We start from the raw sequence: 27,356 nt of genomic DNA on the forward strand, positions 1-27,356 counted from the left end.
TAATGGTGGAGTTGCCTCCAATGACGAATGACAAATAGATTCCATGGTGTGGACAAGCAAGCTCAAGATATAAAGATATGTTCCATTGCAACTAATGTAATAGGATTACACCTAGGTTGCTCCTTATGATCTTTATATTGGCTTATGAAGATCATTTTAGATTTTGGCCATGCTATGTCGCGTATACATATTTTGTCATATATTAGTATGTGATACTATGCATGATAGTCAATATATAGAAGTATATAAGATGCTATGGTATATAAATGCAAGACAACATAATTAAAATTGAAATTTGAACCCTCACTATAAATTTTAAGTTTTAATGCCACCCATGTATTAAATTTTTATCAAGACTAAAATCACCAAAATGTAGGTGTTGTCAAAACAAGGTGCTTTGGTTATCCTAGTAAGGTAGTGTAATACCCGGCTAGACCCCGGTATCGGAATTCCTACGTTCCGGCGGATTTTCCGTTGGAAGTCGGGATTCGAGGATGTCGGAGCTTGCCCTAAGGGTATAAGAAAGGTTTTTAAGATGTTTTTAAGTGTTTTTATCATGTTTGCATGTTTTGAGTTAAGAACATTGAGTTTTGAAATGAAAAGGCCAAGGGGACAAAAGCCAGGTTCGGCCGCCGAAGGTGAAGTTCGGCCGCCGAAAGTTGCATGGTTTCGCATGCACGTTAGGCCGCCGAAGGAAGAGTCGGTTGGCCACTACAAAAGCCCTTTTTCCCGAGACTTGAGTGTGAAACACTCTGTTTTTGGGTCAAAGGTAGGTTCAAGCTCTCCTTGGTGTGATTTCTCATGTTTTTCTCAAATCTTGCATGTTTTAACTTGATTTGAGCTATGTTTTAGAGTTTTGAGCAAAAGGAAGCAAAGTTGAGTACTTGGAGATTTTGAGTGAGTTTTCCCCCATCTCCAAGCTTGGATCATCAATCCTCTAGTTCTTCAAGAGGTAAGCATGGATCCTCACCTCCCCTTATGTTTAAAGCAAGTTTTAGAAGTTTTGGAGAGGTTTATGGCATGTTTTGGGGTATAAGCATGAGTTTGAGCATATGTTAATCATATGAGTTCGTATGAGTTTTGTTGTTGTTTTTGGGGTTTGAGCTAGTTTTTAGGCCCCTATATGCATGAGATATGTTGTGTGTTAGTTGAGAAGTGTTGGTATGCATGTTATGGGTGTTTGATAGGATTTTGGAGGCTGAGAGCATGAGTTGTGCTCGGATTCTGCCTTTCTGGAGAATCCAGGTTCGGCCGCCGAAGCAAGGTTCGGCCGCCGAACCCCTTGTGGGGGCAGTTTCGGCTGCCAAACCTTGCCCCCGAAAGCTAGGCTTTTGGGTGAGAAAGGGACTTTCGGCCGCCGAAAGAGGGCGTTCGGCCGCCGAAAGTGCATGAGTTTCGTCTCTGGACGAGGCTTTCGGCCGCCGAAGGTGCCGCCGAACATGCATGAGTTTCGTCTCTGGAGAGGGGTTTCGGCCGCCGAAAGTGCCGCCGAAGGTGCTCTGTCCAGCCTTCTTTTGCCCATTGTTCCATGCATGCCTATGATGTTTTAGAGGGGTTTTGGGGAGATATTAAGAATTCTGTTTAAGTCAGTTTGGTCCTCATTTGAGTCCACCTGTGTAGGTACGGACCCGAGAGACCAAGGAGGCCCACAGAGTTAGAGTTACAGAGACTGCCCAGCAGTTGACAGAGGTGAGTGGAACAGAACTTTATTTTAAAAGTTAAGAACTGTTTTAGCATGATTCATGCATCATGAATGCCATGTTTATGTAGGATGCTTTGCATTAGTATTCATCAAGTTGATGCATTGCATTATTACTTGTATATGTGGATTGGACCGAGGCGATCTCAATAGCCCATAAGTCTGTCATTATTGTATGTCCTGTGTGAGCTCCTTTGGGGCCGGGCATTTACCTTGGATGAGTCCTGTGAGAGCCCTTATAGGGTCGGGCACCATGAGTAGTTAGTGAAAGACCTGTGTGAGCTCCTTTGGGAGCCGGGCACTGACAGAGGGAGTTTTGGGATCATGTCCAATCCGAGATGTGAAATGTTTGTGCAGTGATGCATCATATGATAGCATGTTTTAAATGTGATTTTTTATAGATTCCGCTCACTGGGCTTTAGCAGCTCATCCCTCTCCCTAACCCCATTTTTCAGGGCCTCAGAGAAGAGAAAGAGAAAGAGAAAGCAAGGGTAAACGCATATGTACTAGTATAGAATAGTGGACATGATAATGATGTACAGTACAGTGTTTATGTAATGTATAGAAAGGATGTAATAACCAGTTATGTATTGAGTTATAGAATTGTGCTTGGCCCTAGTGTATGTTTATCCCTTTGCACATGATCATTGTATGTTTGAGATAATGTTGTTATGATGCGCTAGGCTTGGTGCATGGTAGTCTTTCTATCTCTGTAGTTACTGTATGGTACCATAGCAGGTATCACTCTTCGAGTGCATACAGACAGAGCATGCATAGTCCAGGCTTAGTTGATGAGAAAAGTTTCAAGAAAAGAAAGGATAGTCAAGCAAAGAAAGAAAGAAAACAAAAAAAAAAAGAGAGAGAAGAGTAAGTAACAGTTTTAAGTTTAAGTGTGATCATGTATGGGATTTATCAGGTACTCAGAGTTGACAGTAGGCTTACTACGGGTCCCGGCGGCCTTAAGCCGATCTGGATCCTAGTGCCGGTGATGGTCCGGTAAGCGGGCTGTTACAGATTGGTATCAGAGCATAGGGCCTCTAGAGTACGGTGTGCTGAGCTAAGATGCTCAGGGATTAGAGATATCTCACATCGGAAAGAGGTTGTGTTAGAGGGCAAGCACAATAGGAAGATCATGTCCACTAGGATAGGATGTTGAGTCCTGTCTTGATGTGTAATGCCATGATGTTATGCATGTGCATTTAAATGCTATGATATGTTATGCTATGAGTTGAGGGTTCATGTTGTTACATGGATCATATGATGCTAAAGTTTATGTTATGTTTTCAGAAGCTAAGATGAGAGGAACCCGTCGATCAGCTAGATTGACTGGAGCTCCGCCCGAGAATGAGGGTATGGAAGGGCGTCCCCCTGCTTTGCCAAGAGCTATGTCCCAAAGGGCAGGCAGAGAAAGATCATCAAGGGACCCTAGAAGGTCTTTTGATGAAAGCAGGAGGGAGACAGAACAGAGAAGAAGATCTAGTGATACAAGGGAAGAGATGGATGTGGATCCAAGAAGGGATGGAGGGTTAGGTGTTGGCACTACAGAGGAGGATGTGGGATCATCACAGGGAGGCGGTCAGGCCTCGGGGTATGGTTATCCACCCCATTATCAGCCCTACCCACAGGGCCCAGGATATTCGATGGGAGGTACATCGGATCATCCTAGTTTTCACCCATATCCCACATATATGCCTTATCCACCGTATTACCCCCCATATCCACCATATCCCATGTATCCACCCTCACCTTTTTACCCCAGTCCAGCATACTCTACACCAGAAAGTTCTGCACCTCCCCCACCACCACCAGTGGTACAACCAGAAGCCCCAGTTATCCAAACACCTCAACCTGGCCCATCTGTGAGGAGCAAGGTAAAGATGACTGATTACCTAAAGTTAGATGCTCCTAAGTATCAATCCGGAGATGATCCGTTTGAGTACATTAAAGCAGTCAAGATGATAGCAGATGAGCTAGGGGCAGATGATACCAGAGCCATTCAGATGGCAGGGTTCACTTTAAAATGTAAGAAGGCGAAGGAATGGTTTGGCGTCTATGTGGACCCTAGGTTGGATAACATGTCTTGGGAGGAGTTTGCTAATGAGTTTGCCGGATGGGCATTCCCAGATAGTTCGAAAGAGCTAAAGATGATAGAGTTTGAGCAGCTCAAGCAGACTGAGGATATGAGTATTGATGAGTTTACTGACAGGTTTCTGGAGTTGCTGCGGTATGCAGGACAGGCCTATGATACGGAACAGAAAAAGGCTAGGAGGTATGCTATGAAATTGCATTCCAGGTATTCCTCTTTGATCCATGCAGCCGAGAGGGAGAGTTTCCACACCGTGGTGGATTTAGCACGGAGGATGGAGGCTAGTGCCATTATACAGGGTACAGTGAAACAGCAGCCGGCACAGTCTTCAGGTTCTAAGACCCCAGGTAGGGGTAAGTCAGATCCCTCTTCACAGGGTGCAGCAACTTCCAGTGGTAAGAAGTGGAGTGTTTCCACGCAGAAGTCGAGGAAGAATAAGTTCTGGAACAAGATTAAAGCAGGTCTGGGATTGGGCAGTGGCATGAGTTCAGGTTCAGAGGTTCCAGTGTGTAGTAGGTGCGGTAAAGCGCACAGAGGAGTTTGTCGCTTTGGGATTACAGGATGTTACAGGTGCGGCCAGGAGGGACACATGGCTCGTGAGTGCCCTCAGGCAGCTTTCACGGCACCATCCCAGCAGACAGCTCCAGCTAGCATGCCACAGCCACCAGTTTCAGTTATGACGCAGGGCAGAGGCAGAGGGAGAGGGTCAGCCTCTTCATCTGCAGGTCCCAGAGGTGGAGGTCCGTCAGCTCCGGCGCGGATTTTCACGATGACACAGCAGGAGGCAAACACTTCTAACACCGTGGTGTCAGGTAACCTTCTCATTGGGTGTTCTGAGGTGTATGCTTTGTTAGACCCTGGTGCTTCGCATTCCTTTGTTGCTCCCAGAGCCATAGAGAGAGTGGGTTTGATGACGTCTGGGTTAGAGTGTCCCCTATGGGTCAGTGGCCCTAAGTGTGATCCATCGTTGGCAGAGACAGTCTGTCGACATAGTCCAGTGTTTATAGATGGTAGATGCCTTCCAGCTGACCTTGTGGTTCTAGAGTTGACAGATTTTGACGTCATTCTAGGGATGGATTGGCTATCTGCATATGGTGCTACCTTGGACTGTAGAGACAAGGTAGTTAAGTTCAGGGATGAGGATGGATCTGAGTTTGTCTTCAGAGGAGACAGGAGGGGCACGCCTAGAGGTCTGATATCAGCCCTACAGGCTCGTAGGTTGCTCAGGAGGGGATGTCAGGGGTATCTAGCTCATGTGAGAGAGCTAGACAGTCAGGTTAGGGACCCCAGTTCAGTGCCCGTGGTCAGAGAGTTCCCAGATGTGTTTCCAGATGAGCTTCCAGGACTACCACCTGTGAGGGAAATAGAGTTCGAGATAGAGTTAGTGCCTGGTACCAGACCGATCTCTATTCCTCCCTACAGGATGGCACCAGCAGAGCTGAAAGAGTTGAAAGAGCAGCTACAGGAGTTGGTAGATAAGGGTTTCATCCGTCCAAGTACCTCACCCTGGGGTGCTCCAGTGTTGTTTGTCAAGAAGAAGGATGGATCCCTTAGACTTTGTATCGACTACAGGCAGTTGAACAAAGTCACTACCAAGAATAAGTATCCTCTACCCAGGATCGATGATCTATTCGACCAGCTAGCAGGAGCAGGTTGTTTTTCTAAGATAGATCTGAGATCGGGCTATCATCAGCTGAGAATCAGGGAAGAGGATGTACCTAAGACAGCTTTCAGGACCAGATATGGGCATTATGAGTTCTTAGTGATGCCGTTCGGGTTAACTAACGCCCCTGCAGCATTCATGGATCTCATGAACCGAGTTTTCAGAGAGTACCTGGATCACTTTGTTATTGTCTTCATAGATGATATCTTGGTGTATTCCAGGAATGCAGAGGAGCATGCCCATCATCTGAGGATAGTCCTGCAGACCTTGAGAGAGCATGGTTTATATGCCAAGTTCTCCAAGTGTGAGTTCTGGCTAAGGAGCATTTCATTCTTGGGGCATGTAGTGTCAGATCAAGGTATAGCAGTGGACCCCAAGAAGATAGAAGCTGTAGCCAACTGGCCTAGACCCATCACAGTGACAGAGGTTAAAAGTTTCTTGGGTTTGGCAGGCTACTACAGGAGGTTCGTTCAGGACTTCTCCAAGATAGCGGCTCCTATGACCAGATTAACCAGAAAGAACCAGAGATTCACATGGTCTGACCAATGTGAAGAGAGTTTCGAAGAGTTAAAGAGAAGATTAACTTCAGCCCCGGTGTTAGCTCTGCCTACTAGTGATGAAGACTTCACAGTGTTCTGTGATGCGTCCCGAGTGGGATTAGGTTGTGTGTTAATGCAGAATGACAGAGTAATAGCTTATGCTTCTAGACAGCTGAAGAAGCACGAGCTGAACTATCCAACACACGATCTTGAGATGGCAGCTGTTATCTTTGCACTCAAGATGTGGAGGCATTACCTCTATGGGGTGAAATGTGAGATCTTTACAGATCATAAGAGCCTACAGCACATCCTGAGTCAGAGAGAGTTAAATTTGAGGCAGAGACGGTGGGTGGAATTGCTTAGTGATTATGATTGCAGAATCCAGTATCATCCGGGAAAGGCAAATGTTGTAGCCGATGCCTTAAGCCGGAAATCACTAGGTAGTTTATCTCACATTACAGCAGAGAGGAGGCCGGTGGTGAAGGACTTCTACAGGTTAGTTGAGGAAGGGCTACAGTTAGAGGTAACTGGTACAGGTGCTTTGATTGCACAGATGAGAGTTACACCCGTGTTTCTGGAGCAGGTGGCTCAGAAACAACATGAGGATCCAGTGTTGGTCAAGATTGCCAGGACTGTTCAGTCAGGCAAGAGCGAAGAGTTCAGATTCGACGACCAAGGGATTCTCCGCTACGGGCATAGACTATGTGTACCAGACGACATCAGTTTGAAAGGAGACATTATGAGAGAAGCTCATAATGCGAGATATAGCATTCACCCTGGAGCCACCAAGATGTATCAAGATCTGAAGAAAGTTTATTGGTGGCCAGCAATGAAGAGAGAAGTGGCACAGTTTGTGTCAGCCTGCGAGATATGTCAAAGGGTGAAGCTAGAGCACCAGAAGCCGGCTGGAATGCTTAACCCACTGCCGATTCCAGAATGGAAATGGGAGAACATAGCGATGGATTTTGTAGTGGGGTTACCGGCGACGTCCAACAGACTAGACTCCATATGGGTGATTGTGGATAGACTGACTAAATCTGCTCACTTCATTCCTGTCAGGAGTGGCTACTCTGTGGACAAGCTAGCGCAGGTGTATCTTGAGGAAGTTGTGAGGTTGCATGGGGCGCCTATTTCTATAGTGTCTGACAGAGGACCCCAGTTTACCTCCAGGTTTTGGCGAAGTCTGCAAGAGGCTATGGGCACAAGATTAGACTTTAGCACTGCTTTCCATCCACAGACTGACGGACAGTCAGAGAGGACCATCCAAACCATAGAAGATATGCTTCGAATGTGTGTGCTAGATTTTGGCGGATCTTGGAGGCAGCATCTACCCTTAGTGGAGTTTGCCTACAACAATAGTCATCATGCTAGCATAGGGATGGCCCCATATGAAGCTCTGTATGGGAGGAAGTGCAGGTCACCAGTTTGTTGGGAAGAGGTTGGAGAAAGGTCCCTAGCAGGGCCTGAGTTAGTAGAGATCACGAACAGGGTGGTGCCCATTATCAGAGAGAGGCTCAAGACTGCTGTTAGTCGGCAGAAGAGCTATGCAGACGTTCGCAGAAAGCACATAGAGTTTGAGGAGGGGGATCTGGTCTTGTTGAAGGTGTCTCCAATGAAAGGGGTGGTTCGTTTTGGGAGGAAAGGTAAGTTGGCTCCGCGGTACATTGGACCTTTTGAGATTTTGCAGAAGGTCGGAAATGTGTCGTATAAGCTTGATTTGCCTATGTCTATGGAAAGAATCCATCCAGTCTTCCATGTTTCGATGCTAAGGAAGTTTGTGTCAGATCCGAATAAGGTTCTCAGCGAACCAGATGTGGAGATCCCAGGTGATCTCACGTATGTAGAACAACCAGTGCGGATCATTGACACCCAGATCAGAAAGCTAAGGAACAAGGAGATCCCGATGGTGAAAGTCCTCTGGAACCACCATAACATAGAAGAGTGCACCTGGGAGACACGGGAGTCTATGCTCCAACAGTACCCCCATCTCTTTTGAGGTTAGTGTTAGCTTCTTTTGTTCTTTATGTGCTTTATGTTATGTTTTTCTTCTGTTTTGCGTTAGAGAGGAACATTCGGGGACGAATGTTCTTAAGGGGGGGAGAATGTAATACCCGGCTAGACCCCGGTATCGGAATTCCTACGTTCCGGCGGATTTTCCGTTGGAAGTCGGGATTCGAGGATGTCGGAGCTTGCCCTAAGGGTATAAGAAAGGTTTTTAAGATGTTTTTAAGTGTTTTTATCATGTTTGCATGTTTTGAGTTAAGAACATTGAGTTTTGAAATGAAAAGGCCAAGGGGACAAAAGCCAGGTTCGGCCGCCGAAGGTGAAGTTCGGCCGCCGAAAGTTGCATGGTTTCGCATGCACGTTAGGCCGCCGAAGGAAGAGTCGGTTGGCCACTACAAAAGCCCTTTTTCCCGAGACTTGAGTGTGAAACACTCTGTTTTTGGGTCAAAGGTAGGTTCAAGCTCTCCTTGGTGTGATTTCTCATGTTTTTCTCAAATCTTGCATGTTTTAACTTGATTTGAGCTATGTTTTAGAGTTTTGAGCAAAAGGAAGCAAAGTTGAGTACTTGGAGATTTTGAGTGAGTTTTCCCCCATCTCCAAGCTTGGATCATCAATCCTCTAGTTCTTCAAGAGGTAAGCATGGATCCTCACCTCCCCTTATGTTTAAAGCAAGTTTTAGAAGTTTTGGAGAGGTTTATGGCATGTTTTGGGGTATAAGCATGAGTTTGAGCATATGTTAATCATATGAGTTCGTATGAGTTTTGTTGTTGTTTTTGGGGTTTGAGCTAGTTTTTAGGCCCCTATATGCATGAGATATGTTGTGTGTTAGTTGAGAAGTGTTGGTATGCATGTTATGGGTGTTTGATAGGATTTTGGAGGCTGAGAGCATGAGTTGTGCTCGGATTCTGCCTTTCTGGAGAATCCAGGTTCGGCCGCCGAAGCAAGGTTCGGCCGCCGAACCCCTTGTGGGGGCAGTTTCGGCTGCCAAACCTTGCCCCCGAAAGCTAGGCTTTTGGGTGAGAAAGGGACTTTCGGCCGCCGAAAGAGGGCGTTCGGCCGCCGAAAGTGCATGAGTTTCGTCTCTGGACGAGGCTTTCGGCCGCCGAAGGTGCCGCCGAACATGCATGAGTTTCGTCTCTGGAGAGGGGTTTCGGCCGCCGAAAGTGCCGCCGAAGGTGCTCTGTCCAGCCTTCTTTTGCCCATTGTTCCATGCATGCCTATGATGTTTTAGAGGGGTTTTGGGGAGATATTAAGAATTCTGTTTAAGTCAGTTTGGTCCTCATTTGAGTCCACCTGTGTAGGTACGGACCCGAGAGACCAAGGAGGCCCACAGAGTTAGAGTTACAGAGACTGCCCAGCAGTTGACAGAGGTGAGTGGAACAGAACTTTATTTTAAAAGTTAAGAACTGTTTTAGCATGATTCATGCATCATGAATGCCATGTTTATGTAGGATGCTTTGCATTAGTATTCATCAAGTTGATGCATTGCATTATTACTTGTATATGTGGATTGGACCGAGGCGATCTCAATAGCCCATAAGTCTGTCATTATTGTATGTCCTGTGTGAGCTCCTTTGGGGCCGGGCATTTACCTTGGATGAGTCCTGTGAGAGCCCTTATAGGGTCGGGCACCATGAGTAGTTAGTGAAAGACCTGTGTGAGCTCCTTTGGGAGCCGGGCACTGACAGAGGGAGTTTTGGGATCATGTCCAATCCGAGATGTGAAATGTTTGTGCAGTGATGCATCATATGATAGCATGTTTTAAATGTGATTTTTTATAGATTCCGCTCACTGGGCTTTAGCAGCTCATCCCTCTCCCTAACCCCATTTTTCAGGGCCTCAGAGAAGAGAAAGAGAAAGAGAAAGCAAGGGTAAACGCATATGTACTAGTATAGAATAGTGGACATGATAATGATGTACAGTACAGTGTTTATGTAATGTATAGAAAGGATGTAATAACCAGTTATGTATTGAGTTATAGAATTGTGCTTGGCCCTAGTGTATGTTTATCCCTTTGCACATGATCATTGTATGTTTGAGATAATGTTGTTATGATGCGCTAGGCTTGGTGCATGGTAGTCTTTCTATCTCTGTAGTTACTGTATGGTACCATAGCAGGTATCACTCTTCGAGTGCATACAGACAGAGCATGCATAGTCCAGGCTTAGTTGATGAGAAAAGTTTCAAGAAAAGAAAGGATAGTCAAGCAAAGAAAGAAAGAAAACAAAAAAAAAAAAGAGAGAGAAGAGTAAGTAACAGTTTTAAGTTTAAGTGTGATCATGTATGGGATTTATCAGGTACTCAGAGTTGACAGTAGGCTTACTACGGGTCCCGGCGGCCTTAAGCCGATCTGGATCCTAGTGCCGGTGATGGTCCGGTAAGCGGGCTGTTACAGGTAGGATGAGTAATAGTTACTCATTTATTTAATTTGATTGGACTTAAATAGGCTATCAAAATTGTTTTGGACCTAAGGCATTAGATGGGGTAAAACATACTTTTGACATATAATGTTAATACTCATAATTTAAGAGTTACATTAAATGTAATTGGTAAGGAGTTACCTACCTAAATAACTTAATTTTAAGCGTCATGCCAAAACTAACTTGGAATTAGGTGAAATATGGATCTTAGCCCACTAAAATATTATTATTGTTATAATTCAATTTTGTTGAGGGTTATATTTTAGTGGGAGATTATTATCACTAACCTTAATATTAATTTGTTTACTAAATTATTTATATTTGCATATTTTTGTAGATCATTATGGCTGCTAATAATAATTTCATTTTATCACTGCGATCCATTCTTGAGAAGGATAAACTGAAAGAAAATGGGACCAATTTTATTGATTGGTTTAGAAACTTGAGAATTATTCTCAAGCAAGAGAAAACGTCCTACGTGCTTGATGAAGCTATCCCTAAACTACCTCCTGCTGATGTCACTAATACTGTTAAGAACAAGCATAAGAAGCATATGAATGATTCTAATGACATTGGAGGTCTTATGTTGGCAACTATATGCCCAGAAATTTAGAAAGATCTGAAGCACCTTGAGGCTTATGAGATGAGTGTTCATCTCAAATAGGCTTTCCAACAGCAAGCTAGGCAGGATAGGTATGAAACCACCATTGCATTGCATGATTGCAAAATGCCTGAAGGTGAACCAGTTAGTGCTCATGTTTTGAAGATGAAAGGCTATATTGATCACCTTGTTAGGCTTGGCTATCCTCTGAGTTTAGAACTCTCCACGGATTTGATCCTACATTCTTTACCTGGCAGTTTTTCTCAATTTTTCATGAACTATAACATGAACAATATGGAAAAATCCATTCCTGAGCTGCATGGGATGCTAAAGACAGCTGAGGTGAATGTCAAGAAAAAGCCTATCCAAATTTTGAATGTCAATAAGGGTAAGCCCATGAAAAATAAATGGAAGCCCAAGTCTAAAGGTGGTAATGGGCCTAAGGGATGAGGCAAGCCTAAACAGCAAGCCTAAACAGCAAGCCAAGGTAAAAGCTCCTGAGGAAATAGTTTTTAAGGAAAAAATCTGCTTCCATTGCAAGGAACCAAGGCATTGGAAGAGAAATTGCAAGCTCTATTTAGATGAGTGCAAGAAGAAGAAGAGTAGCGAGACTACGACTTTAGGTATTTATGTTATAGATATTAATTTATCTATTTCTACTTCATGAGTATTAAATACTGGATGTGGTTCTCACATTTATACAAATGTGCAAGGTCTCAAAAGGAGTAGAAATTTGAAAAAGAGCGATATGGACCTACGTGTAGGCAATGGAGCAAGAGTTGCTGCTTTAGTTGTAGAGACTTATAAACTTGGTTTGCCCAATGGGCTTTTGTTAATTTTGAACAATTGCTTTTATGTTCCTACTTTGAGTAGGAGTATTATTTTGGTTTCTGTTTTGGACGATGAAGGTTTTTCATTTGTAATTAAGAATAAGAAATGCTCCATTTATAATAAAGATGATTAGTTTTATTGTATTGCAAATTCATATGATAGTCTTTATGTCCTTAATCTAGATGATTCTAGAGACAATAATATCTATAATATAACTTCTAAGAAATCTAAGCCAAATGAGTTAAACCCAACATATTTATTGCATTGTTGTCTTAGGCATATAAATGAGAATCGCACATCTAAGCTCCATAAGGATGGTTTATTAGATTCATTTGATTTTGAATCATTTAAAAATTATAAATCTTGTTTGCTTGGTAAGATGACGAAAGACTCTTTTACTGGACAAGGTCAAAGGGCTTCAGACTTGTTAGACTTAGTACATACAGATGTACGTGGCCCACTAAGCATTAGTGCTAGGGGAGGTTATTAGTACTTCATTACATTCACTAATGATTTCAGTAGGTATGGCTATGTCTACCTAATGAAACATAAACATGAATCTTTAGAAATGTTTAGAACTTTTCAAAATGAAGTGCAAAATCAACTTGGTAAAACTATTAAAATGCTTCAATCAAATTGAGGTGGTGAATATTTGAGCCAAGAGATTGATGAACATCTTAGAAATTATAGAATTGTTTCAAAATTAACTTGTAATACCCGGCTAGACTCCGGTATCGGAACTCCTACCATCCGGTGGAATCTCGGGTGTCGGAGACCTCTATAAGGGTAAAACCATATTTTTATAAAATGTTTTAATGTGTTTTATGTTTTTAATCAAGAAAGAAATGAGTTTTTGCATGAAAATAGCCTTGGAGGAAAACTCAGGTTCGGCCGCCGAACATGCATGCCTTCGGGAGCGCTATTAGGCCCCGAAAGCAAAAGTGAGGAAAGTCCAGGTTCGGCCGCCGAACATGGCATGCATGCGGAGGCACGTTCGGCTCCCGAATGTGGCCTGGCCAGCCACCTATAAAGGGGTCCCTTAGCCGAAAACGGGCGAGCTTTTCCCCCATTTTCGGCCAAGGTGAGCTCTCCACCATCCCTCGCCGATCTTGAGTTCCTTCCTTCAAATCTTTCACGATTTTCACTAGTTTTCACTTTGTTTTGAAGATTTTTGAGCAAAAGAACAAGTTTTGAGCTTGGAGACCCAAGGAGCTAAATCTCTTCCAACTCCAAGTTAGATTGCCTCTACTCTCGATCTTCAAGAGGTAAGAGTCGATCTCTAGCTTATGATGTGTTTTAAACAATTTTTATACAAGTTTATGGAGTAGAAATGCATGTTTAGGTTGTTTTGAGTTTATGGGTTTAATGTGTGTTCATGAGCAATGTGGGTATGTTGGATGTGTTGTAGTTGGGGTTTAGGCTAGTTTGAGACCCCTATGAACTTATATGCTTGATTGCGTATGATTGGGAGTGTTGTAGAATAGGTTTATGCATGTTTGAAGGGTTTGGGAGGCGTTTGTGCATATTGGAGCTAAGTTTCTGACACTTTGGAGAAACTCAGGTTCGGCCGCCGAACCCGCTTGTGGAGGTAGCCTTCGGCTGCCGAAGCCTGCCCTCGAAAGAGGACTTTCGTCTCTGAAGGGCAGTTTCGGCCGTCGAAAGTGCCGCCGAACATGCATGAGTTTCGTCTCTGTCTGGGAGTTTCGGCCGCCTAAGGTGCCGCCGAACCTGCCTGACTTTCAGCTCTGGAGGGACTTTCAGCCGCCGAACCTGCCGCCGAAAGTGCCCTATCTAGCCCTCCTTTGCATGTTTTTCTATGATTGTTTCATGATGTTCTAGGGGGTTTTTGGGGAGTAGTTTAGAGTTATGTTCATGTATGTTTGGTCCCTCATTTGAGTCCACCTGTGTAGGTTCGGACCCGAGGAACCGAGGACCCCAGCAGTGAGTTAGCTGCTCCAGTGTCTGGTCAGAGCTATCCAGAGGTGAGTGGAATAACTCATTACATTTTAAAACAAATAATGGATATTTAGCATGATTCACGCATCATTAATGCCATGAGATATACTAGGTTGATTGCATTAGAATTCACGAATATGTTGCATTGCATATTTTGTTGTTGATGTGGATGAATGTTGGATGATCCATAGCCCTCGACCTATGATGTGACGATATGATATGTACGGTATGGAATGAAAGGCCAGTGGGACCCATTCTACGTTCGCTGGCACTATGTAAGAGAAAGACCAGGACCCATTCTACGTTCTAGCACATTGGATTGTTATGTTATGCTATGTAAGGGAAAGACCAGGACCCATTCTACGTTCTGGCACTATTGGATATGTAAAGGGCTACTGGTGACAAGTTCATCCTTGATGTGATATGTTTGTGATGTGATGCATTCCATGAAAGCATGAAATGTTAATATAATATTTTTTTTTTGTATTTTGCTCACTGGGCTCTAGTAGCTCACCCCTCTCCCTAATCCCCTAGGTTGCAGGTACGGGCTAGGCAGAGAAGTCGAGATGAATGAAGTCATGTGTATGTAATAGATAGAACGTGGACATGATAAATTGTAAATTGATATATAGTTATGTCATGTAAATGTTGATTTTTGAGGTTTAGAAGTTGTGCTTGACCGAGTTTGTATAGAAATCCCTTTTGTAAACATGATCTATATTTTATGATATTATGTTCCACCAAACTTGTGTATAATGAGATGCCCCATTGGAGCATTTGATGAGAGCTCCGGTGTGGGGGTTTATGTTTATATATATGTTTATGGGCATGCACAGGTTGAGCTTGGTAAAAGAAAAGTTCAAAATTTTATGTATGCTGTTGATCATGTATGGGATTAAACAGGTTTACAGGTTGTATGTCAGGCTTGCTACGGGTCCCGGCGGCCTTAAGCCGACCCGGATCCTAGCGCCGGTAGCGGTCCGATTTTCGGGTCGTTACAGAGTGGTATCAGAGCCCTAGGTTCATATGGTCGGACCTAGAGTGTCGGGCTCATAGATGTTATAGAAGGTCATGCACAATAGGAAAGATCATGTCCACTAGGATAGGATGTGGAGTCTTGTCTTGTTTGTTGATGTGAAATGCCATGATTATATACATGTGCATTAATGCTATGATATGAATGATATGTATGTGATGCGGGTTCATGTGTTCCCACATGAACCATATGATGCTAATGTTTGTGTGATGTGTACTGTTTTTCAGAAAACAGGATGAGAGGAACTCGTCGATCTGCATGATTGACTGGAGTACCACTTGAGGATAAGGGCACGAGCGCCCGTCCTCCTGCATTGCCTAGGTCAATGTCATGTAGATCAAGCAGAGAAAGAGTGTCAAGGGACCCTAGAAGGTCTTTTGATGCTAGCAGAAGGGGGACAGATAGAGAAGGAAGTTCTTCAAATGTGAGGGAGGTTATGGAAGAGGACCAGAGGAGGGATGGGAATCTGGATGTCAGCATGTCGGAAGAAGGGACAGGGGAGTCACAGGGAGGCGCTCAGGCCTCAGGGTATGGTTTTTCACCCCATTATCCACCCTTCCCACAGGGTTCAGGGTATCCGATGGGAGGCACATCGGATTACTCCAGCTTTAACCCCTACCCTACCTACATGCCTTATCCACCTTTCTATCCACCTCACCCACAGTACCCAGTTTATCCACCCTCACCCTTCTATCCTAACCCGGCAAACCCCACCTCGGGGAATGCTGCACCCCCACCTCCACCACCTACAGAACCAACAGCCCCAGTTGCTCAACCTTCTAGACCTAGCTCAGCCGGTGGGAGCAAGGTGAAGATGACAGATTACCTTAAGCTGGATGCTCCCAAATACAAGTCAAGGGATGATCCATTTGAGTACCTGAGGGTAGTGAAGACGATAACTGATGAGCTAGGGGCAGATGACAGCAGGGCCATTCAGATGGCAGGGTTCACTTTAAAGTGCAAAAAGGCACGGGAATGGTTCATGTAATACCCGGCTAGAGTGGGGTCTGGAATTTCGGTGTTCCGATGGACTTTCCGGAGCCGGTTTCCTCTCAAAGGGTATCATGGATGTTTTTCCACATGTTTTTAGCGGTTTTTATTTAAATGAATTTTACACATTGAGTTTTGGCAAGAACTTGCATAGAGGAGAATTGCCAGGTTCGGCCGCCGAAGGTTGAGTTTCGGCCGCCGAACTTTGCATGGATTAGGAGGCACGTTCGGCTGCCGAAGGAGGTTTGGCCAGCCACTATTTAAGGGGGCCCTCAGTCGGTCAAGGGAGAAGCTTTCCGACTCCCCAGCCGCCTCAGGTGTGTCTTCTTTCCTCTCTAAGTGATTTCTATGTGTTCTTTCCAATCTTTGAGAGTTTTACTCAGATTTAAGCATGTTTTGAGGATTTTAAGCAAAAAAAGGTTGCGTTTTGACGGTGTGATGATGTGGAGAGGGTTTCCTCCCTTTCTTCACGTTAGGATCTTCCATCCTTTTGTTTACAAGAGGAGTAGGGAGATTTCTTACATGTTTTCATGATTTTTGAAGGTTTTAAGGAGTTTTCATGGTTCGTTGCATGTTTTGAGTTTTTGAGGATTTTAAGGTGATTATGTGCTATTTGATGAGTTGAGTGTGTTTTGTTGGGGTTATAGGCTAGTTTTGGACCCCGTTGTGCATATATAAGCATATGTGCAAGTTGTGGAGTGGTGTATGCATGTTGAGTAAGGTTTGGGGGACGTTGAGCATGAGGTGAGCGAGGTTCTGCCTAACTGGAGAACCCAGCTTCGGCCGCCGAAGGAGGGTTCGGCCGCCGAACGTTGTGAGGAGGTGGTTTCGGCAGCCCATCCCTTTCCCTTAACCCCAGTTTTGCAGGTTAGCTGTGGGATGTCAGAATCCGAAGAGTAAGGCATGAAGTCATAGTGCAGGTTGTGATTATGTAATAGAATAGTGGACATGATGTAAATTAAAGAGATCTTTGTTACAGCTGTATCGATAGTCAGTTAATGTGCTGATGGATTAGTATGTGCTTTGCCTATAGTATGTTTTATCCCCAGTGTATGCTTAATCCCTTGAGTATATGCATGTATCCTGTTTTCAACGTTTCTTGATGAGAAATGAGTCAAACCAGACTTAATACATGTTGTGTTTCGAAAACCCAGTGAATGATAACTGTGAGGGAAGACAGGGATTCATTCCTTTGACCTTTGACCCAAAACCAGTGCAGAGGAAAGACCAGGTGTGATTCCTGTGATCCATAGAGAGCCCGATAGAGAAGACCAGGTTTGAGTCCTGTAACTCTATGGTAGCCAAGTTACCTTATGATATGCTGACCCTTACAGAGTGGGTTCTATGACACAGCGCATAGTGCATGGAGGTTACGTGGTAGAGTATCACTGGTGTAGCCCTGAGGGCGAGTTCAGATTAGTATGTCTGAACATTTGGTTCACATGGTTGGACCTACAGTACAGTTTTTAAATGTTAAGTCTGGTAGTTTTCAAGAAACGTTTTTCCGCAGTCTGTTGTTGGATCATGTATGGGATTTTATCAGGTACACGGAGTTCAGGAGAGGCTTACTACGGGTTTAGGCGGCCTTAAGCCGATCTGGATCCTAGTGCCGAGCAGTTTGGGCCGTTACAAAGAGGGTACCGGTTTCCGGGCTGTTACAGTTCAAGTGTTATGTGGACCCAAGACTAGACGGCATGACATGGGAGGAATTTGCAAATGAGTTTGCTGGATGGGCTTTTCCAGACAATTCCAGAGAACTGAAGATGATTGAGTTTGAGCAGTTGAGGCAGACAGAACACATGAGTGTAGAGGAGTACATGGATAAATTCTTGGAGCTATTGCCTTTTTCAGGGCAAGCTCTAGATACGAATTCGAAGAAAGCCAAGAGATATGTTATGAAACTGCATTCTAGGTACTCCTCTTTGATTCAGTCAGTTGAGAGGGAAAGTTTTCACACTGTGGTGGATATGGCTCGAAGGATGGAGGCTAGTGCTATAATTGAGGGGTCAGTGAAGCAGTCAGTGACCCAGTCTTCAGGAGTTAAGACCCCAGGTAGAGGAGGGCCAGGTCCCTTAGATAGCAAGAAGTGGAGTAACACCACCAAGAAGCCGAAGAAGAACAAGTTCTGGAGTAAGTTGAAATCCAGTCTGGGTTTAGGCGGTGGCTCGAGCTCAGGCTTAGATGGTACAGAATGCCTAAGGTGTGGGAAGCCATATAAGGGAGTGTGTCGGGCTGGGACTAATGCATGCTTCAGATGTGGACAGGAGGGACACATGGCTCGGGAGTGTCCTAGAGCACCTTTTATGGGCCAGCCCCAGCAGACAGCTTCTGGTAGTGTGGCACAGCCAGCAGCTCCAGCCACAACTCAGGGCAGTGGTAGAGGTAGAGGGAGAGGGGCAGCCTCTTCTTCTGGTTCCCGAGGTGAAGGTCCATCAGCTCCAGCCAGGATCTTCACCATGACACAGCAGGAGGCTAACACATCCAACACCGTGGTGTCAGGTAATCTCATCATTGGGTGTTCTGATGTGTATGCATTAATGGACCCGGGTGCATCTCATTCTTTTATTGCTCCAAGAGCCGTTGAGAGGTTGGGTCTTATGGTATCTGGGTTAGAGTGTCCCTTATGGGTCAGTGGACCCAAGTGTGACCCGTCAGTGGCAGAGTCAGTCTGCCAGTACAGTCCAGTTTTTGTTGAGGGAAGATGCCTTTCTGCCGACCTTGTGGTTCTAGATTTGACAAATTTTGACGTCATTCTAGGGATGGATTGGCTATCTACCCATGGTGCTACCTTGGACTGCAGAGACAAGATAATCAGGTTCAGAGATCAGAACGGGTCAGAGGTCGTCTTCAGAGGAGACAAGAGGGGTACACCTAGAGGTCTGATATCAGCTCTTCAGGCTCGTAGGTTGCTTAGGAAGGGATGTCAGGGGTATTTGGCTCATGTGAGAGAGCTAGATAGTCAGGTCAGGGAGCCAGCCTCAGTGCCAGTTGTCAGAGAATTTCAGGATGTTTTTCCAGAGGAGCTTCCAGGACTACCACCTGCTAGGGAGATAGAGTTTGAAATCGAATTGATGCCTGGAACTAGACCGATCTCTATTCCTCCCTACAGGATGGCTCCAGCTGAGTTGAAGGAATTGAAAGAACAGTTGCAAGAGCTGGTAGAAAAGGGCTTCATCCGACAGAGTACCTCACCTTGGGGTGCTCCAGTCTTGTTTGTGAGAAAGAAGGATGGATCCCTTAGACTTTGTATCGACTACAGGCAGTTGAACAAAGTCACTACCAAGAATAGGTACCCTCTGCCAAGGATCGATGATCTATTCGACCAGCTAGCAGGAGCGGGTTGTTTTTCCAAAATAGATCTGAGGTCCGGGTACCATCAGCTGAGGATTAGAGAAGAGGATGTGCCAAAGACAGCTTTCAGAACCAGATATGGGCATTTTGAGTTCCTTGTAATGCCGTTCGGGTTAACCAACACCCCTGCAGTATTCATGGATCTCATGAACAGAGTGTTTAGCCAATACCTGGATCACTTTGTTATTGTCTTCATAGATGATATCTTAGTGTATTCCAGGAACGCAGAGGAGCATGCCCATCATCTGAGGTTGGTTCTGCAGACTTTGAGGGAACATGGCTTGTATGCCAAGTTCTCTAAGTGTGAGTTCTGGCTGAGGAGCATTTCATTCTTGGGGCATGTAGTGTCAGAGGATGGGATAGAGGTGGACCCCAAGAAGATAGAAGCTGTGGCTAACTGGCCTAGACCCACTTCAGTGACAGAGATTAGAAGTTTCTTGGGTTTGGCAGGTTACTACAGGAGGTTTGTTCAGGACTTCTTAAAAATTGCAGCTCCTCTGACCAGACTAACCAGGAAGAATCAGAAGTTTGTGTGGACTGACCAGTGCGAAGAGAGTTTTGAAGAGCTTAAGAAGAGGTTAACGTCAGTACCAGTGTTAGCTTTGCCAACTAGTAGTGAGGATTTCACAGTTTTCTGTGATGCATCCCGAGTGGGTTTGGGTTGTGTGTTAATGCAGAATGAAAGGGTGATTGCTTATGCTTCTAGACAGCTGAAGAAGCATGAGTTGAATTACCCCACACATGACCTGGAGATGGCAGCAGTAATCTTTGCACTCAAGATGTGGAGGCACTACCTCTATGGGGTTAAATGTGAGATCTTCACAGATCATAAGAGCCTGCAGTACATCCTGAGTCAAAGAGATTTGAACTTGAGACAGAGAAGATGGGTAGAGCTGCTGAGTGATTATGATTGCAAGATTCAATACCATCCGGGTAAGGCGAATGTTGTGGCAGACGCCCTAAGCCGGAAATCACTAGGCAGTCTATCCCATGTCACGGCGGAGAGGAGACCAGTGGTGAAGGAGTTTTACAAGCTCATTGATGAAGGTCTACAGTTGGAGTTGTCTGGTACAGGTGCATTGATTGCTCAGTTGAGAGTGGCACCCGTGTTTCTGGAGCAGGTGGCTCAGAAACAGCATGAGGACCCAGAATTAGTGAAGATTGCCAGGGCTGTTCAGTCAGGCAAAGATAGTGAGTTCAGATTCGACAACAAGGGAATCCTCTGCTATGGGAGCCGATTGTGTGTACCAGACGACATAGGGCTAAAAGGAGACATTATGAGAGAGGCTCATAATGCAAGATACAGCGTTCACCCCGGAGACACCAAGATGTATCAAGATTTGAAGAAGGTCTATTGGTGGCCAGCTATGAAGAGAGAAGTGGCACAGTTCGTGTCAGCCTGCAAAGTGTGTCAGAGGGTGAAGCTGGAACATCAGAAGCCGGCTGGAATGCTTAACCCGCTACCTACTCCAGAGTGGAAATGGGAGAATATAGCCATGGACTTCGTAGTGGGGTTACCGGCGACGTCCAACAGATTGGACTCCATATGGGTGATTGTGGACAGACTCACCAAATCTGCTCACTTCATCCCTGTCAGGAGTGGCTATTCTGTGGACAAGTTGGCACAGGTGTATGTTGAGGAGATCGTCAGGCTGCACGGGGTTCCTGTTTCAATAGTGTCCGATAGAGGACCCCAGTTCACCTCCAGGTTTTGGTGGAGTCTGCAGAATGCCATGGGTACCAGGTTGGATTTTAGCATTGCTTTCCATCCACAGACGGACGGACAATCAGAAAGGACCATCCAGACAATAGAGGATATGCTCAGAATATGTGTGCTGGACTTTGGCGGTTCTTGGAGGCAACATCTACCTTTGGTGGAGTTTACCTACAATAACAGCCATCATGCTAGCATCGGGATGGCTCCATATGAAGCTTTATATGGGAGGAAGTGCAGATCACCTATTTGCTGGGAAGAGGTTGGAGAAAAGGCCTTGGCAGGGCCTGAGCTAGTAGAAATCACCAGTAGGGTGGTACCCATAATCAGAGAAAGGATCAAGACTGCTGCAAGCAGACAGAAGAGTTATGCAGACATCCGCAGAAGGCAAGTAGAGTTTCAGGAGGGGGATCTGGTATTGCTCAAGGTGTCTCCTATGAAAGGAGTGGTTCGCTTTGGGAAGAAAGGTAAACTAGCCCCACGATACATCGGACCCTTTGAAATCTTGCAAAAGATTGGGAATGTGTCGTACAAGCTAGATTTATCTGCTTCAATGGAAAGAATCCATCCGGTTTTCCATGTTTCCATGTTGAGGAAGTTTGTGTCAGATCCGGGCAAGGTTCTTAGGGAGCTTGATGTGGAGATCCAAAAAGATCTCACTTATGTTGAGCAGCCAGTACGGATCATAGACACCCAGATCAGGAAGCTGAGAAACAAGGAAATCCCGATGGTGAAAGTCCTGTGGAACCACCACAATTTGGAAGAATGCACTTGGGAGACACGGGAGTCCATGCTCCAGCAGTACCCTTATCTCTTCTGAGGTTAGTTTTATGTGTGCTTTATATGTATGATGTGTGTTATGCCTTGCTTGTCCTAGTTGAGGAACATTCGGGGACGAATGTTCTTAAGGGGGGGAGAATGTAATACCCGGCTAGACTCCGGTATCGAAATTCCTACCATTCGGTGGAATCTCGGGTCTCGGAGACCTCTAGAAGGGTAAAACCATGTTTTTATAAAATGTTTTAATGTGTTTTATGTTTTTAATCAAGAAAGAAATGAGTTTTTGCATGAAAATAGCCTTGGAGGAAAACTCAGGTTCGGCCGCCGAACCTCAAGTTCGGCCGCCGAACATGCATGCCTTCGGGAGCGCTATTAGGCCCCCAAAAGCATAAGTGAGGAAAGTCCAGGTTCGGCCGCGAACCTTATGTTCGGCCGCCGAACATGGCATGCATGTGGAGGCACGTTCGGCTCCCGAATGTGGCCGGGCCAGCCACCTATAAAGGGGTCCCTTAGCCGAAAACGGGCGAGCTTTTCCCCCATTTTCGGCCAAGGTGAGCTCTCCGCCATCCCTCGCCGATCTTGAGTTCCTTCCTTCAAATCTTTCACGATTTTCACTAGTTTTCACTTTGTTTTGAAGATTTTGAGCAAAAGAACAAGTTTTGAGCTTGGAGACCCAAGGAGCTAAATCTCTCCCAACTCCAAGTTAGATTGCCTCTACTCTCGATCTTCAAGAGGTAAGAGTCGATCTCTAGCTTATGATGTGTTTTAAACAAGTTTTATACAAGTTTATGGAGTAGAAATGCATGTTTAGGTTGTTTTGAGTTTATGGGTTTAATGTGTGTTCATGAGCAATGTGGGTATGTTGGATGTGTTGTAGTTGGGGTTTAGGCTAGTTTGAGACCCCTATGAACTTGTATGCTTGATTGCGTATGATTGGGAGTGTTGTAGAATAGGTTTATGCATGTTTGAAGGGTTTGGGAGGCGTTTGTGCATGTTGGAGCTGAGTTTCTGCCACTTTGGAGAAACTCAGGTTCGGCCGCCGAACCCGCTTGTGGAGGCAGCCTTCGGCTGCCGAAGCCTGCCCCCGAAAGAGGACTTTTATAACGACCCCAAAATGGACCGTCACCGGCGCTAGGATTCAGGTCGGCTTAAGGCCGCTAGAACCCGTAGCAAGCCTGCTATACTCTCTGTGTACCTGTAAATCTCATACATGATCATACATTTCTGTGAAAATAAAAACTCTTTTCTGAACCAAGGCTTAACCTGTGCATGTACTATCTCTGTACTCTGTACTCTGTCCCCCTGACTAGAGCTTGCTCTAGATGGGTTAACTCATACCTGTTAAGCTTGGTTTTTCACATACTCAGTAAAACATATACATATACAGATCATGTACATAACAATCGATTTACAACACAAACTACTAAGTCAAGCACATCTGTAACTGAAAACAGAACTATTACATCTCTTTAACATTACATGTCCACTCTACACTATTACAATTCTCTTTTCTTTTTCTGCCCTTTGCTGAACCTTCCCTGTACACTGTACATCGAACCTGCAAGATTGGGGTTAAGGGAGTGGGATGAGCTCTATAGCCCAGTGAGTAGAACAGTAAAACAAGTCATTAAAATATGATCTCATGGAATTCGTCATAACACAGACAAACCACATCAAGAGTAAACCTGTCACCACATAGTCCCAGTAACTCTGTGCCAGGGCGTAGAATCGAGCACCTGGTCTTCCTGTCATATATGTATATGTGTATATAACACCTCTGTACTTACCATTGCCAGGGCGTAGTCAAAGGCTCCTGGACTTCCTGTCTGAGACTATTAGATCATTCAGCATTCACCCACATCAACAATAACTATGCAATGCAACATATTCGTGGATAGTAATGCATTCAACCTATTGTATAATGATGATGCATGAGATATGCTAAAACATTCCATTGTGCAATTTAAAGAATTAAGTTTAGTTCCACTCACCTCTGGCTATCTGGACTGACTGACTCTGCAGGCTCTGTACACTCTGGAGCAGTACTCACTGCTGCTCTCTCTGGTTCCTCTGGTCTGTATAGGTACAGATAAACTCAAATGAGGGACCAAACTAACTTATGAACAACTCTATTTCACTAAAAAACTCATTTCCTTATGCTTCAAAACTTCATGAACATAGCAAAACATTTAAGAAACACATAAATCTCACCCTTCTAGAGACTTCCAACATCCGAAACTCCATCGGAAAGTAGAATTCCGATGCCGGACTCTAGCCGGGTATTACATTCTCCCCCCCTTAAGACCATTCGTCCTCGAATGTTCCTAAAACAAACAAAACAAACAAGTAACATATAAAAGGAGGAAACTAACCTCAAAACAAATATGGATACTGCTGGAGCATAGACTCCCGCGTCTCCCAGGTACACTCTTCTAGATTATGGTGGTTCCACAGAACTTTCACCATTGGGATATCTTTGTTCCTTAGCTGTCTGATCTGTGTGTCCAGAATCCGCACTGGCTGCACTATATAGGTGAGATCTGTATGAATCTCCACCTTAGGCTCACTCAGAACCTGATTCGGATCTAACACAAACTGCCGTAGCATAGAAACATGAAATACCGGGTGAATTCTTTCCATAGAAGCAGGTAAATCCAGCTTATACGACACATTTCCGATCCTCTGCAACACCTCAAAGGGTCCAATGTACCGTGGAGCTAATTTACCCTTCTTTCCAAAACGAACCACTCCTTTCATTGGAGACACTTTCAGCAATACCCAATTACCCTCCTGGAACTCTAACTGTTTTCTGCGAATGTCTGCATAACTTTTCTATCTGCTCTGCGCTGTTCTGATTTTCTCTCTGATCATGGGCACCACTCTACTGGTAATTTCTACTAACTCTGGCCCTGCAAGAGCCTTCTCTCCTATCTCTTCCCAGCAAACAGGGGATCTGCACTTCCTCCCATATAAAGCTTCATAAGGAGCCATCCCAATGCTAGCATGATGGCTGTTATTGTAGGCAAACTCCACCAAAGGTAGATGCTGCCTCCAAGAAACGCCAAAATCTAACACACACAGTCGAAGCATATCCTCTATGGTCTGGATGGTCCTCTCTGACTGTCCATCAGTCTGTGGGTGGAAAGCAGTGCAAAACTCTAATCTCGTGCCCATCGCACTCTGCAGACTTCGCCAAAATCTATAGACACTGGAACTCCATGTAATCTCACTATCTCATCCAGATAGATCTGTGCCAATTTATCCACAGAATAGTTACTCCGAACTGGAAGAAAATGAGCAGATTTCGTGAGTCTGTCCACAATCACCCATATTGAGTCTATCCTGTTGGACGCTGCTGGTAAACCCACTACAAAATCCATGGCTATGTTTTCCCATTTCCATTCTGGAATCGGTAATGGGTTAAGCATTCCAGCTGGTTTCTGATGCTCTAGTTTCACCCTTTGGCAAACCTCACAGGCTGTCACAAACTGCGCCACTTCTTTCTTCATGGTTGGCCATCAATAAACTCTTTTTAGATCTTGATACATCTTGGTGGCTCCTGGGTGAACACTATATCTCGCATTATGAGCTTCCCTCATAATGTCTTCCTTCACACTGCTCTTATCTGGTACACAAAGTCGACTCCCATAGCGGAGGATCCCTTTGCTGTCAAATCGGAACTCTGCACTGTTGCCTGACTGAACAGTCCTGGCAATTTTCATCAACTCAGGGTCCTCATGCTGTCTCTGAGCTATCTGCTCCAGAAACACAGGTGTCACTCTCATCTGTGCGATCAATGCACCTGTACCAGACAACTCTAGCTGTACTCCCTCTTCTAAGAGCTTGTAAAGCTCCATCACGACTGGTCTCCGTTCTGCTGCTATATGGGATAAACTGCCTAGTGACTTCCGGCTTAGGGCGTCTGCCACAACATTCGCCTTTCCCGGATGATACTGGATCTTACAATCATAATCACTGAGCAATTCTACCCATCTTCTCTGCCTCAAATTCAGCTCTCTCTGACTCAAGATGTACTGTAAACTCTTGTGATCAGTGAAGATCTCGCATTTAACCCCGTAGAGGTAATGCCGCCACATCTTAAGTGCAAAGATAACTGCTGCCATCTCTAGGTCATGGGTAGGGTAATTCAACTCGTGCTTCTTCAACTGTCTAGAAGCATAAGCTATCACCCTATCACTCTGCATCAATACACAGCCCAATCCCACTCGAGATACATCACAGAACACTGTGAAATCCTCATTACTCACAGGCAGAGCTAGCACTGGTGCTGTGGTCAATCGCCGCTTAAGCTCCTCAAAGCTCTCCTCGCACTGGTCTAACCAGACAAACTTCTGGTTTTTCTGAGTCAATTTGGTCATAGGAGCCGCTATCTTGGAGAATTCCTGAACGAACCTCCTGTAGTAACCTGCCAATCCCAAAAAGCTTTTAATCTCAGTCACTGTCGTGGGTCTGGGCCAGTTAACTACAGCCTCTATCTTCTTGGGGTCTACCTCAATACCCTCTGCTGATACCACATGTCCCAAGAAGGAAATGCTCCTCAACCAAAACTCACACTTTGAGAACTTGGCATACAATCCATGTTCTCTCAGTGTCTGCAGAACTATCCTCAGATGCTGGGCATGCTCCTCTGCATCTCTGGAATACACTAAAATATCATCGATGAAAACAATGACAAAGTGATCCAGAAACTCACTGAAAACTCTATTCATGAGATCCATGAATGCTGCAGGGGCGTTAGTCAACCCGAACGGCATCACTAAGAACTCATAATGCCCATATCTGGTCCTGAAAGCTGTCTTCGGCACATCTGCCTCTCTGACTCTCAACTGATGATACCCGGATCTCAGATCTATTTTCGAGAAACAACCTGCTCCAGCTAGCTAGTCAAATAGATCATCAATCCTAGGTAGAGGATACCTATTCTTGGTAGTGACCTTGTTCAACTGTCTGTAGTAGATACAAAGTCTGAGGGATTCATCCTTCTTTCTGACAAAGAGCACTGGAGCACCCCAAGGTGAGGTACTGGGGCAGATGAAACCCTTATCTACCAAGTCCTACAACTGCTCTTTTAACTCTTTTAACTCTGCTGGCGCCATCCTGTAGGGAGGAATAGAGATAGGTCTAGTATCAGGCAGCAATTCGATTTCAAACTCTATCTCCCTACCAGGTGGTAGTCCTGGAAGTTCGTCTGGAAAAACATCGAGAAACTCTCAGACCACTGGTACTGTAGCTGGTTCCCTCACCTGACTGTCTAGCTCTCTCACATGAGCTAGAAACCCCTGACAACCCCTCCTAAGCAAACGACGAGCCTGAAGGGCTGAAATCATACCTCTGGGTGTATCTCTCCTGTCTCCTCTGAAGACACACTCTGACCCATCCTGGTCTCTGAGACTCACTATCTTCTCTCTACAGTCCAAAGTAGCACTATATGCAGATAGCCAATCCATCCCTAGAATGACATCAAAATCTGTCAAGTCTAGAACCACAAGGTCAGCTGGAAGGCATCTACCCTCTATGAACACTGGACTGAAACGACAGACTGACACTGGCACTGATGGGTCACATCTAGGTCCACTGACCCAGAGAGGATACTCTAACTCAGAACTGATCAAACCCAATCTCTCTATGGCTCTCGAAGCAATAAAGGAATGAGAAGCACCGGGGT

Source organism: Manihot esculenta, chromosome 1 (genome assembly GCF_001659605.2).
Source record: "Manihot esculenta cultivar AM560-2 chromosome 1, M.esculenta_v8, whole genome shotgun sequence".
NCBI classification, from domain to species: Eukaryota; Viridiplantae; Streptophyta; class Magnoliopsida; order Malpighiales; family Euphorbiaceae; genus Manihot; species Manihot esculenta.